Below are 12,498 nucleotides of genomic sequence, written 5' to 3' on the forward strand. Positions count from 1 at the left end.
ACAGAGATAGGGAGTGCTGTAGGGGCTGGAGGAGGTTACAGAGATAGGGAGGGGTGTAGAGGCTGGAGGAGGTTACAGTGATAGGGAGGGTTGTAGGGGCTGGAGGAGGTTACAGAGATAGGGAGGGTTGTAGGGGCTGGAGGAGGTTACAGAGATAGGGAGGGTTGTAGTGGGCTGGAGGAGGTTACAGAGATAGGGAGGATTGTATGGGCTGGAGGAGGTTACAGAGATAGGGAGGGGTGTAGGGGCTGGAGGGGGTTACAGAGATAGGGAGGGTTGTAGGGACTGGAGGAGGTTACAGAGATAGGGAGGGGGTTGTAGGGGAGGGAGGAAGTTACAGAGATAGGGAGGGTGTAGGGTCTGGAGGAGCTTACAGAGATAGGGAGGGTTGTAGGGACTGGAGGAGGCTACAGAGAGAGAGGACGGTTGTCGGGGCTAGAGGAGGTTACAGAGATAGGGAGGGTTGTCGGGGCTGGAGGAGGTTACAGAGATAGGGAGGGGTGTAGGGACTGGAGGAGGTTACAGAGATAGGGAGGGGTGTAGGGGCTGGAGGAAGTTACAGAGATAGGGAGGGGTGTAGGGGCTGGAGGAGGTTACAGATATAGGGAGGATTGTACGGGCTGGAGGAGGTTACAGAGATAGGGAGGGGTGTAGGGACTGGAGGAGGTTACAGACACAGGGAGGGTTGTCGGGGCTGGAGGAGGTTACAGAGATCGGGAGGGTTGTCGGGGCTGGAGGAGGTTACAGAGATAGGGAGGGTGTAGGGGCTGGAGGAGGTTACAGAGATAGGGAGGGGTGTAGGGTCTGGAGGAGGTTACAGAGATAGGGAGGGTTGTCGGGGCTGGAGGAGGTTACAGAGATAGGGAGGGTGTAGGGGCTGGAGGAGGTTACAGAGATAGGGAGGGTTGTCGGGGCTGGAAGAGATTACAGGGATAGGGAGGGTTGTCGGGGCTGGAGGAGGTTACAGAGATAGGGAGGGTGTAGGGGCTGGAGGAGGTTACAGAGATAGGGAGGGTTGTAGGGATTGGAGGAGGTTACAGAGATAGGGAGGGTGTAGGGGCTGGAGGAGGTTACAGAGATAGGGAGCGTTGTGGGGGCTGGAGGAGGTTACAGAGATAGGGAGGGTGTAGGGGCTGGAGGAGGTTACAGAGATAGGGAGGGTGTAGGGGCTGGAGGAGGTTACAGAGATAGGGAGGGTGTAGGGGCTGGAGGAGGTTACAGAGATTGGGAGGGCTGTCGGTACTAAAATATTTGGTAGCGTGCTCCTTTTCGGAGCGAGTTTGACCTGATTGGCCAGTCGTGGTGTAGGGCGACCTTTACCTCACTCTCTGTAAGTAGCTGATTTCCTAATTAGCTAACAAACCGTGTCTTCATTAGTCTCCCTGTGGGTCGCCTGTCTTTAAAGATATTGCATTTGGCGATGAGGATGAATTGAAGTGCCTTCGAACAGCCACAGGAACCGGGATGGCAGACCGCGTGTTGAAGCTTTCCCTTTGAAAAAAGCTCAGTCGGCAGATGGAGTGTGTCAAAATGCCCCTTTCGGAAACTTGATCCAATCGCCCATCACACGGAGCAGTAAAGTGTCCTGTATGTCGAACATCTCCTCTATTTCTTTAAGGACAATTAAATTGGAGGGGTGGGTGGGGTGGGGGGGAGGTGGTGGTGGGGGGGGGGGGGTTGAGGGGGGGAGAGGGTTGGGGGGGAAGGGGATTGGGGGGGAGAGGGGTTGGGGGGGAGCGGGTTGGGGGGGAGAGGGGGTTGGGGGGGAGGGGGTGGGGGGTTGGGGGGGAGGGGGTGGGGGGTTGGGGGTGGGGGGGGGTGGAACCAGGAGATGGACATGGAATCAATATTAACAGCATGCGGGCCCTGACCTATCAGCTGATCGGGAGTCTGACTTCTCCACATGTCCCCCAACTCCAAAAACATCGGGTGACGCGGTCACCCAAGGCGCTGGGTGATAACGCAACGATCCAAATTTAACTCGATGGCAGGAGCCCCAAGCGGCGTTCGTGCTGCGCCTAAAACAATCGGCCTAATAATGCGGGTTCAGGTCTGCACTCAACGACATGCTGAGAGACAGGCTAGTCTGCGGTGTGCGAAAGAAATGGCAGAGATTATAATGAAGAAGGTGTTGGAGGTCGTGCAGGCTGTGGAAAGTGGGCAAAGCAGCAAAAGAAAATGCAGAGGTACAGGGAATTTTATCCTCCGGCCAGACGCTGTGATGAAAGGTACCGGTGTGGGGGGGAGATCACGGAGGGATGTAAGTTCAGGGAAGCGATATGTTATGCTTGTAACAGGAGGAGGCAGATTCGGAGGAAGTTAATAGTAAATCGTAAACAGACAGTCACTCAGAACGCAGGTGGACACGAGACCTCCGGTACAGTTACAGGTGAAGAAACGTATCGTTATTTACAGGGTGCGGTCCAGCCCCTGACGTTAAGAATCATGATGGCCAGGCTAGCCGCGTAGACTGAGTGACCTTTAAGAATTCCAGGACGTACCACCACTCCCGTGAGCTACTGCCACCAGTTGATGTGTTGTATGCTCTGGATCCGTGGAACACATCCAGGCCACCAACACTTAAAATAGTGCAACACTATTTTATTAAGTTAGAAACTGTTGAACATACTTTCACTGTGGGTTAACACGATGTTAGATTAAACTAAAGACCTATGCCTGTCCTAACCAGTCTATGCGCTCAGCACATGGTGAGGATCTGTGCTGCAGGCTGTAAGCTCTGTCCTTGTAGGAGGCTGCATCCCGAATGAGCGGGAACTCTGATGCTCCCTGTCTTTATAGTGCGTGTGCTCTCACTGGTGATTGGCTGCGGTGTTGTGTGTGTTGATTGGTCCCGCTGTGTGCCCATCAGTGTGTGTGTGTGCACCATGATATACTGGTGGATATTATGACATCCCCCTTTTATAAAAGAATGTATGTGTGTGGCAATAAATAATGTATGGTGAGAATGTTCCTAACTACGTGTGGGGTGCGAAGACATATTTACAGGACTACATATATGAGAACTAAGCTGTATACATGGGAAGGTGCCTGGTGCAGAGAAGCAGTATGCAACAAGAGTAACGAGATCAACACTGTATACAAACCAGGGAAACGATCAAACAAAGCAACGAAACAATTCACAGAGTCCATAAGTCCGCTAAGTTCATAAATTTAGTCTCTGAGGTGGGCGACGAATTCTGGTTGACCGTCAGGGTGGCACACCACTCATCGTCTGGATCGATGCTGTGTACCGATAGAGGCTGGATTCTTTGCTTCGGGGGGGACACAGTTTTTTGTAACGATACCGACTCGAAAAGGTGCCTTCGGGACTTCCATGTGCGGCCATGCCTGGATAGGTCGCACGTTCGGCCGCTCCCGCCGGGAACGGACCTTTGGGCTCTAGAGGGGCCCCAACGGCCCTTGTTCGACGGCTTCCAGTGTGGGCAGGTGACAGCAAGGTCCCCCCGACATTATATGGATTGGACCAGGAGTGGAGCGGTGAAAAAAGTGATCTTGGAGCAGCGAAAAGTGAGAGGGAGGAAAAGCAAGATGGCGGCGGGTGGAGACCAAGCAGCGTGGGCGCAGGAGCAGCAGGAGTTTCTTAGACGCTGCTTTGAGGAGCTGAGGACAGAAATGCTGGCGCCAATGAAGGCGGCGATCGAGAAGCTAGTGGAGACCCAGAGGGCCCAAGGGGCGGCGATCCGGGAGGTGCGGCAGAAAGCCTCGGAGAACGAGGACGAGATCTTGGGCCTGGCGGTGAAGGTGGAGGCGCACGAGGCGCTGAGGTGGGCAGAAAAACTTGAGGACCTGGAGAATAGGTCGAGGAGGAAGAGTCTTCGGATTCTGAGTCTCCCTGAAGGAGTGGAGGGGCCCGATGCCGGGGCATATGTGAGCACGATGCTCAATTTGCTGATGGGCGCGGGAGCCTTCCCGAGGCCCCTGGAGCTGGATGGGGCTCATCGGGTCCTGGCAAGGAGACCCAAAGCCAACGAGCCGCCAAGGGCTGTAGTGGTGAGATTTCACCGCTTTGTGGACAGAGTGTGTGTCCTGAGATGGGCCAAAAAAGAGCGTAGCAGCAGGTGGGAGAACACGGAGATCCGAATTTACCAGGACTGGAGTGCGGAGGTGGCTAAGAAGAGGGCTGGTTTCAATCGGGCCAAGGCGGTGCTCCATCGGAAGGGGGTGAAGTTCGGGATGCTGCAGCCAGCGCGATTGTGGGTCACGTTCCAAGATCGGCACCACTATTTCAAAACGCCCGCGGAGGCTTGGAGCTTTATACAGACTGAAAAGTTGGGCTCAAATTGAGGGCCTGTGGTTGTGGGGGGGATGTCTGCTGTATATATGGTTTTAACTACGTGTGGGGAATGTTCCCTTGGTTGGGTGCTGGATGGGGATGGGTGAAGGGATTTGATGGGGAGACTGTGGGGAATGTGGGCGTCGGTGCTGGAGGGAGGGGAGGCCCGGGGGTGGGGAGTTGGGATAAGGACGCAAAAGGAGCCACGCCAGAGGGGGCGGGGCCGGCTCAGGAAAGCACGGGCTTTTTCCCGCACTTGGGAAGGACGGGGCGGGGGGGGGGGCGGTACTGGAGAGGAGCGCACACTGACTGCCAGGGAGGAGGGGGAGGGGGGACTCCCACACTCCCACGATGGGAAGGCGGGAGAGGCGGGGTCAGCTGACTTACGGGAGTGTTATGGGGGGAGCAAAAGGGCTAGATGTGGATCTAGCCGGGGTGGGGGGTATAGGGTTGCTGCTGCATTGGCCAAAGGGGAGCTGGAAATAGGAGAGGTATCGGGGCGGGGGTCCGCCGTCCGGGGGACTGGAGGGTACGGGAGGCGCGGGCACGAGGCTGGCCTAGGAAAGGAGATGGCTAGTCGGCGGGGGGAGGGGGGGGGGTGAGCAGCCCCCCCCAATCCGGCTGATAACTTGGAATGTGAGGGGCCTGAATGGGCCGGTTAAGAGGGCCCGGGTGTTCGCGCACTGAAAGGGACTGAAGGCAGAGGTGGTCATGCTCCAGGAGACACATCTGAAGGTGGCGGACCAGGTCAGGCTGAGAAAGGGATGGGTAGGGCAGGTGTTCCACTCGGGGCTGGATGCGAAGAACAGAGGGGTGGCAATACTGGTGGGGAAGCGGGTGTCGTTTGAGGCAAAGAATATCGCAGTGGATAATGGGGGTCGATACGTGATGGTGAGCGGTAGGTTGCAGGGGGCGCGGGTGGTACTGGTGAACGTACACGCCCCGAACTGGGATGATGCCGGGTTTATGAAGTGCATGCTGGGTCGGATTCCGGACCTGGAGGTAGGAAGCTTGATAATGGGGGCGGGGTGGGGGGGGGGGTGGATTTAAACACGGTGCTGGATCCAGCATTGGACCGCTCTAGGTCCAGGACGGGGAAGAGGCCGGCTGCGGCCAGGGTGCTTTGGGGGTTTATGGACCAGATGGGGGGAGTGGACCCGTGGAGGTTTGTCAGGCCGCTGGCCAGGGAATTCTCAATCTTTTCCCACGTCCATAGAGCCTACTCCCGGATAGATTTTCTTGTTTTGAGTAGGGCGCTGATCCCGAAAGTGGAGGGAACGGAGTATTCGGCCATAGCCATTTCAGACCACGCCCCGCACTGGGTGGAGCTGGAGTTAGGAGAGGAGAGGGACTAACGCCCGCTGTGGCGTCTGGATGTGGGATTACTGGCGGATGAGGGGGGGTGCGGGAGGGTGCGGAGGTGCATTGAAAGATATTTGGAGGCCAATGACAACGGAGAGGTGCAGGTGGGGGTAGTCTGGGAGGCGTTCAAGGTGGTGGTCAGGGGAGAGTTAATCTCCATTAGGGCCCACAGGGAGAAGAGAGAGGGGAGGGAAAGGGAGAGGTTGGTGGGGGAGATCTTAAGGGTGAACAGGAGGTATGTAGAGGCCCCCGAGGAGGGAATACTCAGGGAGCGGCGGAACCTCCAGACGGAGTTTGACCTGTTGACCACGGGGAAAGCAGAGTGGAGGAAAGCACAGGGGGCGACGTACGAGTATGGGGAGAAGGCGAGCCGGATGCTGGCACACCAGCTCCGTAAGAGGGTGGCAGCGAGGGAGATAGGGGGAGTTAAGGATAGCAGGGGGAATACGGTGCGGAGTACGGTGAGAGTAAATGAGGTATTCAAGGACTTCTATGAGGAGCTGTACAGACCTGAGCCCCCAGCGGGAAGAGGGGATGCGACGATTTTTGGATGAACTGAGGTTCCCGAGGGTGGAGAAGGAGCAGGTGGCTGGTTTGGGGGCGCCGATTGGGTTGGAGGAGCTGGTTAAAGGATTGGGGAGCATGCAGGCGGGGAAGGCCCCGGGGCCGGATGGGTTCCCGGTCGAGTTTTATCGGAAATATGTGGACCTGCTGGGCCCGTTGCTAGTGAGGACTTTCAATGAGGCAAGGGAGGCGGGGACCTTGCCCCCGACAATGTCCGGGGCGCTGATCTCTCTGATCCTGAAGCGGGACAAGGACCCACTGCATTGTGGGTCGTATAGACCGATTTCGCTCCTTAATGTGGATGCTAAGTTGCTGGCAAAAGTGCTGGCTACGAGAATTGAGGACTGTGTCCCGGGGGTGATTCATGAGGACCAGACGGGATTTGTAAAGGGCAGGCAGCCAAACACCAATGTGCGGAGGCTCCTCAATGTGATTATGATGCCCTCGGTGGAGGGAGAGGCGGAGATAGTGGCAGCTATGGACGCGGAGAAGGCCTTTGACAGAGTAGAGTGGGAGTATCTTTGGGAAGTGCTGCGGAGGTTTGGGTTCGGGGAGGGGTTTATCAGCTGGGTCAGGCTCCTATATAGAGCCCCGGTGGCGAGTGTGGTTACGAATCGGCTGAGGTCGGAGTACTTTCGGCTGTACTGAGGGACGAGGCAGGGGTGCCCCCTGTCCCCCCAGTTGTTTGCATTGGCAATTGAGCCTTTGGCCATGGCATTAAGGGAGTCCAGGGGGGTGGTCCGAGGGGGAGAGGAACATCGGGTGTCGCTGTATGCGGACAACCTGTTGCTGTATGTGGCAGATCCAGTGGAGGGGATGGCGGAGGTCATGCAGATCCTAAGGGAGTTTGGGGACTTCTCGGGCTGTCAGCTCAACGTAGGGAAAAGTGAGCTCTTTGTGGTGCATCCAGGGGACCAGGGAAGGGGGATAGACGACCTACCATTGAAGAGGGCGGAAAGGAGCTTTCGGTACCTGGGGATCCAGGTGGCTGGGAGTTGGGGGGCCCTGCACAAGCTCAATTTGACGCGGTTGGTGGAGCAGATGGAGGAGGATTTCAAAAGATGGGATGTGCTGCCACTCTCGCTAACAGGCAGGGTGCAGTCGGTTAAAATGACGGTCCTCCCGAGGTTTCTCTTTGTGTTCCAGTGCCTTCCCATTATGATCCCCAAGGCCTTTTTTAAACAGGTAGGTAGGAGCATCATGGGTTTCGTGTGGGCAAATAAGATCCCGAGGGTAAAGAGAGTGTTTCTGGAGCGTAGTAGGGACAGGGAGGGCTGGCGTTGCCGAATTTGTTCGGCTACTATTGGGCAGCCAATGTGGCGATGATCCGTAAGTGGGTAATAGAGGGAGAGGGGGCGGCGTGGAAGAGGTTGGAGATGGTGTCCTGCAGGGGCACAAGCCTGAGGGCGCTGGTGACGGCACCGCTGCCGCTCTCGCTGACAAGGTACACCACGAGTCCGGTGGTGGCGGCAACGTTGAAGATCTGGGGGCAGTGGTGGCGACACAGGGGCGAGATGGGAGCCTCGGTTGGGTCCCTGATCCGGGAGAACCATCGGTTCATCCCAGGAAGGATGGAGGGGGGGTTTCGGAGCTGGCATCGGGCAGGGATTAGAAGGATGGGGGACCTGTTCATCGATGGGACGTTTGCGAGCCTAGGGGCGCTGGAGGAGAAGTTTGGGTTACCCCTGGGATACGCTTTCAGGTACATGCAAGTGAGGGCGTTTGTGAGGCGGCAGGTGAGGGAATTCCCATTGCTCCCGGCACTGGGGACTCAGGACAGGGTGATTTCGGGTGTATGGGTTGGAGAAGGCAGGGTTTCGGCGATCTATCAGGAGATGAAAGAAGAGGAGGAGGCCTCGGTGGAGGAGTTAAAGGGCAAGTGGGAGGAGGAGCTTGGGGAGGAGATAGATGAGGGTCTGTGGGCTGATGCCCTGAGTAGGGTTAATTCTTCCTCCTCTTGCGCCAGGCTCAGCCTAATACAATTCAAGGTTATTCACAGAGCGCATATGACAGGGGCGAGGCTGAGTAGGTTCTTTGGGGTGGAGGACAGATGTGGGAGGTGCTCGGGACGCCCGGCGAATCACGTCCACATGTTCTGGTCGTGCCCGGCACTGGATGGGTTCTGGAGGGGTTTTGCGAGGACTATGTCCAAGCTGGTGAAAGCCCAGGTCAAGCTGAGTTGGGGGTTGGCATTATTTGGGGTGGTGGACGAGCCGGGAGTGCAGGAGGCGAAAGAGGCCGGCATCCTGGCCTTTGCGTCCCTAGTAGCCCGGCGAAGGATCTTGCTAATGTGGAAGGAGGCGAAGCCCCCCAGCCTGGAGGCCTGGATAAATAAAATGGCTGGGTTCATCAAGCTGGAGAGGATTAAGTTTGCCTTGCGAGGGTCTGTGCAGGGGTTCTACAGGCGGTGGCAACCGTTCCTAGACTATCTCGCGGAGCGTTAGGAGGTGGTCAGCAGCAGCAGCAACCCGGGGGGGGGGGGTGTCTCTTTCGGGGGGGGTATTTGGGCGGGGGGGGGGGGTCCCCAAGGGTACTTTTCAATGTCATATGGGGGGGTTAATATATGCGGGAGAAACCCAATGTATAAGTAGTTTATTATTTTTGATTGTGGGGTTTGTGTTTTTTCTTCTTTTTGTTATTGGGGGGGGGCGTGTTTGTTAAAAACATTTATTGGAAAAATTTGAATAAACATTTTTTTTTTTTTAAATAAAATGCGGTCACACAACTGATACAGAAATAAAGGCGGCTCAACTCGCAGCAGCTGTGAGACTTGGGACCAGGAAGAAACAGAGCAAGGCTTGTTTCGACAAAACAGTACGCGCCACTGAGTTTACAGTAGAGCAGCAAGTGATGCTTTCCCTTTACAACCCCAGTTCATTCCTTTCCCCTAAATTCTCCGGACCATACTCCATTTCGGACAAAGTCAGCCCCTCAGTATACAAAATAACCTATCCCAATGGTAAGTCTGCGTGGTTTCATATGAACCAGCTCGAGGCTTACAGCTCACAGAATAACCACACACACCACATCCTGCTCGCAGCAGCGGACGATCACGCCCCGCCCACAGATGACGTATTCCTACCCTCCCCCAACCAGTCCAGCCCCCCCTCAGACACGACTTCAACTCCGCCCCCAGAGGCACGACTCCACCTCTCCCTTCCCTCAACCAGCAGCGACAGCGACAGTGACAGCGACCGCGGTGACGATAGCCACAGCACACCACGCTACGACTACACCCCTGCACCAGGCCCCACTCCCAGCGAATCCGAGCATGATTCTACCGACCCCTTTGAGATCACTTATATCAAAGCCCCTGACCCAGACCCACCGCCCGACAATTACGGATTGAAGCATAGTAGCTCCAACCTCGACACACGATTCTGGCACCGAGACAATTCGTTCAGGCTCATCCGGAATGAGATGGACCCCAATTCGCCCCAAGCAGCTTTAGCGCGGTTACTGCAGACAAGAGTTTGGCAGCCGGGAGATGATGATGACTTAGAGTCTGACTCCCACCAATCGAATCCCTTTGCGACCCTGTTCGGTATTGAGCAGTGAGGTGGCCAGATGATGGAGAAAGAAGGAACCGATGGAGAGATACGGTGTCCTTTCTGATGGAACCTGTACCATGTTTGTTGAATGTTTGTTCGTTAGTGTTAACGTTAAGTGTTGTTCGTAAACTCGAAAATTTCACGGCCCCACGTCACCACTCCTTTAACCCCCCCCCCCCCGCCCCCCCCCCCCCCCCGCCCCCCCCCCCCCCCCCCCCCCCCCCGGCTGTTAATGGAACAAGTTTGTCCCCAGACAATAATTCGGAGGAACTAGTTTGTCCCCAGAACCTTGTTAAAGGTACAAGTTTGTCCCCAGACAATAGTTCAGAGGAACTAGTTTGTCGACAGACACGACTCATAGCTACTCTCCTGATTCGAGAGGCAGCCTCCCCACGACGACCACATTCTTACCCGTTCTTGCCGGTTTCTCAGGCAGTGGAGAAACGGTATTGGTCCCCGCCCTGCCTGAGGACCCCCCTCTGGTCAGCTACGCTCGGGTAGAGCACAAACGGCACTGATCACCGTCCTACCCGGGGATTCCACCCATTTCTTACCCGCCGCGGCCCATACGCACCCCACTTTGGCTCGTTACGTTCAAAATTCTTTTGTTTGGTTTGGCAACTCTTAGGTTGCTTCCCTCTGCTATTTACATCCTCAAACACTGGGATGGTAAATCACACAGGCTGCAAGACGGCTCGCAGTACGGCAGTATTTTTCTTAGAGGTTTTGTCCCAAGATTCGGTTTTTTTTTAAATGAGGGAGTCACAGATGGTGACCAATTATAAAGGGAAATTGGCAGCAAAGGAGACAGACAGACATACGAGATCTTAAGCAAGATAATAACAGAAGTTATGCTTGTGTTCCCAGAACTCGGAACCTCAGGAACCCCAGAGGAAGACAAAGAAGACCGACAGAGATGAAGACAGCCTTCGTGTTCACATGGATCTTAGCGGGATCCCTTCAGTTGCGTGCAGACGTTGCCCCCCCTGACCCCTACCACACAAACCGTTAATGATTCTCACCCCTGTAATACACGGCACCCCGAGATAACTAGCCCAGCGACAGCTAGCAATACCCCGACCTGGTGCGATAAGTTTATCACCTGGTACTCACTCTCATATGTAGTCGAAGCACTCTTAGTGCTGGAGATACTTTGCAGTGTCGTGCAAACGTTTAGAGTCAGGAAATGGCGAAAGAGAGCATGTCGCTCTCGCACCCCGGTATACAGGTTTGGATCCCCCATTTTCGGATCTCACCAGACCCCCGAACCCATCGGGACGGATTAAAGAGCATACATTTTGTTTAATGTATTCTGTGGAATAAAGAGATGTAAACCTCTGTGCCTGACTGCCAGGCCAGAGAAATCTGTGTGCTGCTATTTTGTGCAGGTTAAGATGTATCGATTATTTTTGGATTGTTTGAATGAGGATAGGTTATTGAGAATTCTTAGAGGTTCCAGTTTTTTATTTTTCTGTAATGCATGTATTAATGTCATAGCGCCCCGTAGAGTTTTATGATAATGAATGTATTTTAAATGGTTTCGGTAAAATTGGACAGTGTAGAGCCTAAGTATGGGTGCCCCGGGGATCAGAGGATGAAGACGCCAGGGTAATGTGATCTTTCACGCTTCGCGTTGAGGATCACAAGGAGGGCGTGTAGCCATCTGGGATGGCCACGTCCCGATTACAAAATGGACACCCGCAAAGAATGCAGGGAAAATTGGACAATGCTAAGAAACAAGCAGGTGCAAGCTCTGTCTGTTGATTAGAAGCTTAAACTCTCAGACAGGACAGAAACAACCAAGCAATCTACATACTAATGAGCCATCTCCGGGGACAAAAGGGAAACATTTAGATACACAATGTTAGGACAGACTCCCCGGCGCCAGAAGAAGCTAAGACAAAGCAGATTGACAGTCACCAGGACACGCCCAGCGATCAGGGAACCACCCCTCTATTGGAGGAAAATCGATACGACTGATTGGGAAAGACCCAATTAGTTGAGGCCAAGTTCAAGGCCCGCCCAAAAGCGCGCGAAGCCCTTTTTAGTATAAAAGGTATTCCCCAAGGGAGAACGCCCTCCTTGGGCTTTGGCTCTCACCGAAGAGAGAGACCAGCCTAGCAGCTGCACCAGACCAAGTAAGTCCCAAGTCAACGCACGCTATGAGATAGACGCTCCTAATTGCTACCCTGTAAACAGCTCAACCCAGCAGCCTCAGAACTGAGCAACGGCCATTGTTCCTCTGACAAGAGTGGGTGCCTAAAGCTAAGTATAGGCCTTAGTAATAGTGATAGTTTAGGTTGTAGAGTTTATGCATGAGTAGATTTGACTGTGTGTAAATAAATGAGCATTGCTTTGAACTAACTGGTGTATCGAGTCATTGATCGAGTATTCGGTTCTGAACCTTGTGACTGTGTCGAAAGATACCTGGCGACTCTTGAGCAAAGGTGATGGCCCGGGGTGGATAGCGAGACGGAGAATCTGGTCACACAGTGTGAGAAGGGTCAAACGCAGCAAAACATGCCACACTGGGGACCCTGATGCACCCTGGGAAGTAGCCAGGTCGGCCGAGGGAGCGACGACACGTCCATTCTGAGGGTCCGTTTGCTCGTCATTGAGGCTCACTCTAAGTTCGCCGGACTCTCACCCAGTCAACTGCAGGAGCTCATCGGCATTTCGTGAGAAGCCTTGGCGTTCGACACACTCGAACCACTGCCTAGCGCCTGT

The 12,498-nt window shown here is 54.8% G+C and overlaps 1 long non-coding RNA gene across 1 annotated transcript; it reads left to right on the top strand.

Moving 5' to 3' along the window:
- Positions 1-1,216: 1,216 nt before the first annotated feature.
- On the top strand, positions 1,217-12,131 carry LOC140396001 (uncharacterized). Its single transcript, XR_011936426.1, has 2 exons — positions 1,217-1,587; positions 10,639-12,131. It is a non-coding gene; the product is annotated as an uncharacterized lncRNA (long non-coding RNA).
- Positions 12,132-12,498: the final 367 nt, after the last annotated feature.

The sequence above is a fragment of the Scyliorhinus torazame genome, chromosome 19, assembly GCF_047496885.1.
Source record: "Scyliorhinus torazame isolate Kashiwa2021f chromosome 19, sScyTor2.1, whole genome shotgun sequence".
Lineage (NCBI taxonomy): Eukaryota > Metazoa > Chordata > Chondrichthyes > Carcharhiniformes > Scyliorhinidae > Scyliorhinus > Scyliorhinus torazame.